The sequence below is a fragment of the Uloborus diversus genome, chromosome 5, assembly GCF_026930045.1.
Source record: "Uloborus diversus isolate 005 chromosome 5, Udiv.v.3.1, whole genome shotgun sequence".
NCBI lineage: Eukaryota > Metazoa > Arthropoda > Arachnida > Araneae > Uloboridae > Uloborus > Uloborus diversus.
In genome coordinates, this window is record NC_072735.1 from 86989585 (window position 1) to 86995584 (window position 6000).

At 32.4% G+C, this 6000-nt stretch overlaps 1 pseudogene; it reads right to left on the reverse strand.

Moving 5' to 3' along the window:
- The window catches only part of LOC129222367 (zinc finger protein 583-like), a 96561-nt pseudogene extending 95156 nt beyond the window's left edge, over positions 1-1405 (reverse strand).
- Between the last annotated feature and the right edge of the window lie 4595 nt (positions 1406-6000).

The window sequence follows — 6000 nt, forward strand, 5'->3', positions numbered from 1 at the left end:
TAAGTTAATGTATTAGAATATAAATTTTCTAAGAAATAAACTTTTATGAAAAACGAGCAATGAAAAATGATACCGTTAGCCATCTTTTCTCTTACCAAGACTTAAAAAATTAATAAATTTGTCCTATACGAAATACAAATCGTCAAAAATACTTGAATATATGAATGAGAAGAATATGAGGAAACATAGATGAAGCGTTTTCTATTTTACAAAAAATGAATTTAAAAAAAAATGTCAAGTTACACCTCGAGTTCTATAACGATTGCTTACTGATTTTCCGCCAAAACTTTAAAGATGAGATAAGTCTAATCAACAAAAGTATTAGTTTCAGAAAAATGAAAAATTTGATGTTTCCTTTTTTGCCCTTAAAAATTATAGAATTGCTAAACTAAGATTAAGTATTCCAAAGCAGAAAATTCATTGAATTTTTTTGTGTTTCTAGAAAAAAACAAAGTTTTCTTTATTAAGCAATATAAAATGAGATTTAATTGATTATTATAAAACCCCGAAATATTTTTCTGATAAAAATAATACAACTCCAAAAGTAGCATGCAAATATTTAACATTTTCTTTATTTACTATAAAACAGCACCTGCTATCTATTTTTTCTCATATATATATATATATATATATATATATATATATATATATATATATATATATATATATATATATATATATATATATATATATATATATATATATATATATATATATATATATATATTTGAATTATTACAGAAAAACATAAATATTGAAAAGGGACTAAAAGCATGTGTTATGTAGTATGTCAAAAAGGCACTGAAAAAACTTTGTACTAAGAAGTGATTAAAATAAGTCAACGCGTATAACAATACAAATAAAAGAGTTAAAACTCAAATAAAGAGTTAGTTTTTAACTCTCTTTAATGCTTTTATTTGTTCTGTTATACAATTTAACTTATTTCACTCACGTATTATGTTGTAAAAAGATACATTTCATCGTTAATCTAAGCAAAATAAATTCAATCAGCAAACTGTGAAATCAATTAAAAATTACGAATGTTTTGTAAAAGAGCCAAAGTAAAACGTTTTTTAAAATAAACTAAAGCTGAAAATATAAAAAAGAAAATAGTTATACATTAAAGTACAATTGCATTTCTTTATCATCCTTTTATTTTCATTCACAAGCATCATATTTTACAAAAATGATGTTTACGCTATGTACCAACAACACAACAAATCACTAAATCATTTTCAGTGTCGTCTACTTCTTTTTACTACATTTTGAGTGTAGGTCAAAATAGTCTACTCACCAGCGACTGAAGAGAGAGATTGTCGTAGGGGAAGTTGTTCGTCATGGTTACGTTCTAATCCACAGGTGCGACCGATAATGAAAAAAAAGGGGGGTATAAAACGGGGCAGCCGATTAAAAAAAAAAAAAAACTATCTATCCAATTTGTGCGGATCGTCTGCGGCGCGAGGGGGAGGTATTCCATACACAAACACACACAGAAGGCAAGAAAGAGGAAGAGCGACGGAGTGGAAAGGATTTTGAGCGCGTTCGTCGCCGCGCGTAACTAATAACTGACGAGCAGTTTGGGAGAGAAGGGGTTTGTTGCTCGCTCTCAGACACAACAAACAACTCTCGCCTATCAAACAACGCGCCAGACTTTCTCCTATCCGGCCCACTGGGTTCGAGTTATTGGTCCCTGGACAGGACTGCTTCCGCTAGAGGTTAACCTGGCCCTCGTTTTTTTTCTTTGTCTTTTGTTGTATTTTTCTGTTGACTTTTTTTCACGTTTGCGCCGTTGTTTTACATCCCAAACACGGGTAGGGACTTCCATTTTTCCCTACGGGCTTCGGAAGTTCCGACATCAGCCAAACGGCACGGCTGGCTTAATTTGAAACTGTCATGTCACACCAACACGCGGTTTAAATGTCTTTCGATATCGAGACTCATCAATGGAATAAATTACGCCGTAAAGAAACAGAAAATATCAAAATATTTTCCAGTAGGTTCTGTACTTAATTTCTTTTATTGTTCACTAGCTGTATTGCCCGGCTTTGCACGGTCTACCTCGAAAATAAAAATTATGGCAAATGATGCATGTTAAACATTTATTCTTCAATAAGAGAAAAAAAAATACTGTACAATTTCTTGTCAAAATAATCATTCTTAAAGGAAGAAAACGCCAAATCAAAAATTCCCGAATAAATTAAACGCAACACCTAAAATCCAAAGGAAAAAAGAAAGAAGATAAATCACCAAATAATAATAAATTTTTATCTCTAAACAAAAACAAACTTTTATGTAGTCACAGTCGAGAAAAAAAAAAGTGGCAATCTTCTGAATTGTTTTCACGCTAAATTAAAATTCGAACGGTTCGGTTCTTTTTTGGCTTTCAAAAACCCCCCTACGTTCCTTCTCGGGTGCCCAAGTACCTCACTGCCAAATTTGGTCGAGATCTGACGTAAACTGTGGAATTGTGTGTTGGAACACGCACACACACACATATTCTCTGTTTTATTTATGTGGATTAATTTTATCGTATAGGTCATTTCTCTGGGTTTTGTCCCGCACGTAACAGCTCATATGTTTCCTTCAAAATAGTAATTTAAAAGGGTAACGATAAAACTTTTGTTACTTAAGAAAGTCACAAACGTATGCGTGTTTCCTAAAGCAAAAGTTTTGTTTATCATCTGTTAAATTTATAATCTTTTTTAATGGAATGTATGAGCTATCAAGTGCAAGACAAAATGGCGATTTCTTCAAGGACTGGCCAAATTTGGCGTTTTGCTTCCTAATTATTATTATTCGGTAATGCCACCAGAGATGACTCCGATGTGGGGGGGGGTGCATCACATCCCTCTTCCAGACGAGTATGTCTTTGGCCTTCTTTCTCCAATTGGTGATCTTAACTGTTTTGAGTTTTATGAGAGATAGAACTATAGTACGCGATGCATCTCACAAAATATGTACTTGACCATCACATTGAGACTTCGTTTAGTTCTTACATAGTAAGTTAGAAAGAAAATAAATCTTTAAACAACTTACGCAGTAAAGAGAGAAATGATAAGTGATTTCATTTCGGGTTAATGCACATAAAGAATTCCAACAAGTGCCTCAAATGTTTTAACTCGAAATAATTTGTTGTAGTAAGACTAAAAGGAGTTACTTCACTTTGTACTGATCATTGTCTGTCTGTATGAGGGAAGCGAATCACATCAAGTGACGAGTCTTGATTTAGTTTTCCTTGACGTTTTTCTTTTTATTTTTTTTCCTTCAAGCTTAAATGTTCCTTCTAACTTCATCGTTTTAGTTTCGTTTCTACCACGTTTCTATAGGTGGGTCTGTGGCATGTGACAATACGCAGAGGTGAAGACAGGACTCAAAGTAGCTTAAGCATACCAACATTCCTCGATGCTTTAACGATTTCTTTCCAACCTTTTCAATATACGTACGTCCTCCTGAGATGAATGCATCTATTGCTGAAGGTTCGTGCGTCTTGAAATAAGATTGGGTGATTTCAAAGCACTAATGTTGCAGGACAGTTGGCACTATTATTGGCTTACAATATTAACAGAAATACAATCATTTGCGTTTGTGTCGTGCGTTACAAAATTGGACAACAGCAGGATTGATGATCGCTCTTTTATTAACTGCCATTGTTGTTGAAATCAACATTAGTCTTTCTCTCTCTTTCATCCACTGTTACTGTCAGGGAGTCATTATATATGACACTCAACCACTTCTATCGATGAGCCGATGGACAATGATTGCCCAACATGTTCATGAAATTTTAAGCGCGTATTACTTGAGGCCATTGAGTTGCCGATGAGTTTCTTATGATCAACTCCTTGTTCTTCCTACGCGGAATTGAAAATGCTCCACAACCGAACGATCTTTCGGAATTGACAAGAAAAATAGCTTTGAGTTTCTGATCTTGGGAAAAAGAATTGGAAGCTAGGCAAACGTGTGAAATAGCAAATTATCAGCCTGAAACACAGCGGATGGAGCATTTCAGACATTCGTGAAGCAGCGATACGTGTGAATTTGTTCTTTACAAAAAAAAAAAAAAAAAAAATTCTGCACTACCAGCATCATCACTCTAGATTCCTCCGGCCATACAACATGTGGATTAACCAATTGGATAGAGCCCTAAAAACAACTTTGTTTTTTTTTTCCCTTTAAAATTCTGACCAGGTATCAATTCTCAAAAAACAATTAATTCCAAGTGGTTTAACTGTCATATTAGGCCAGTGCCAATAATGTTCGAGACCAAAAAAAAAAAAAAAAAATTAGAACAGGATGAAACCCATTTTAAAAGTTAGAAAATATAGTAAAATTAATAGGAAAAATAATTTACGCGCGATCTGAATTCGGGAAGGGGGGGAAGTGAACGGTTTATCACAATTTCCGGCAAAACTATGAGTCCTGTCGAAAAAAGTAAACGAGGCCCAGACCTTTCAAGACCATTTGCCTCTTCCGTACGAAATATTTTCTGAAGGCTTTCTGAAGCTTGAATGTTCTATAGACCATTCAAGTAAAAAGTTATCCTCACATATAGAATAGCGAATATCACTGATCGACTAATGCTCTGACGTCACCATGAAGAGAAGTGTCGACAGTAAACACAAAAAATTTAAGAATTTAACATCAGCTTTAATTCATCGAACTTATCAAAGTCAATAAATATAATGATGAGACTGCAATAGCTACGTTTCGTACTTCAAGACAGAGAAAATCAAAGGAAGGAAAAGAAATAAATAAAGACGATCTCACATTTAATTTCCAATCTCATGTTTTATTTTATTTATTTATTTATTTATTTATTTATTTTATTTATTTATTTTTTTTTGATATTTCAAAAGAAAAAATATGATCGGTTTAAAATAACAATACAAGAGATAACACAAAACAAATTACAGCACATTCAAAAACAAAGCACACAGAATGATTTCGATAAAAACATTATAGTTCCTTTGAGAAATGTGTCTGATTTAGTTGCAATAAAAGCGCACTATCATACTGCTTGTATGTCGATTTTTGTTAACTATTTTCGCGTGTTTTTTGCAATCTATGTTCCATGGATTTTCATTTTTTAAATTTAGCAGTTTAACATGGAAACTTATATTTTTTGAGTAATTAAAGCGTAAATTTTAAGAAAACTTAAAATTTTACGCAATGATGACTTTCTTTTTCAAATTCGAGCTTATTCGTGTTTTTTTCATTTTCTGCGAAATTTTCCCACACTATTGTATATATTTTTTTATGACATCAGAAAGTAGAGATTCCAAAGAAAAAAACACGCTCCGATTTTTAAAAAAAATTTAGATATTTTGGCGTGATATTTTTCGATTGAAAATTACAATGCTTATTTTTTACTAAATCAAAAATAGAAGAAAATATAAATATTTTAAAATAAACAAATTGCAGTGTATTTCAGACATAAAAAGGTAACTTTTCACAAAGTTTCGAGAAAAAATCGTTTTTTTTTATGCGAGATAAAAAATAAAAAACCAAAAGTTGGTTTTTTGAATTTTTCGCACAAATTTTGAGGTTTTGTGAAAAAAGTGCGAATACAAAAGTTGCAGTTCTTTTTATTACCAACAACTTTGTCATTTACGTTTTTTCGATAAAACTCGTAGTTTTGCCGGAAGTCGTGATAAACCGATTTCTCCCTTCAAACCCTCCCCCCCCCCCTTCCCGAATTCAGATCGCCAGTAAATTATTTTTCCTATTAATTTTATTACATTTTCTTGCTTTTCCAATGGGTTTCATCCTGTTCTAATTTTTTAAAACTTTTTACCATTTTCGAAGGTATCGGCACTGGCCTATACAGACTTTGGATACACATTATCCTGGACAGATTCTTACAAGCTATAACATGCTAAAAATTCGAAATGATACCAAATATTCTTTTGTGTAGGAAGAATAAATTTTAAGGTTCTACAATAAAAATTCGGACGGTTCGAAACTTTCTTAAATTTCGAAAACAATTACTGGTTTTTAAAGTCG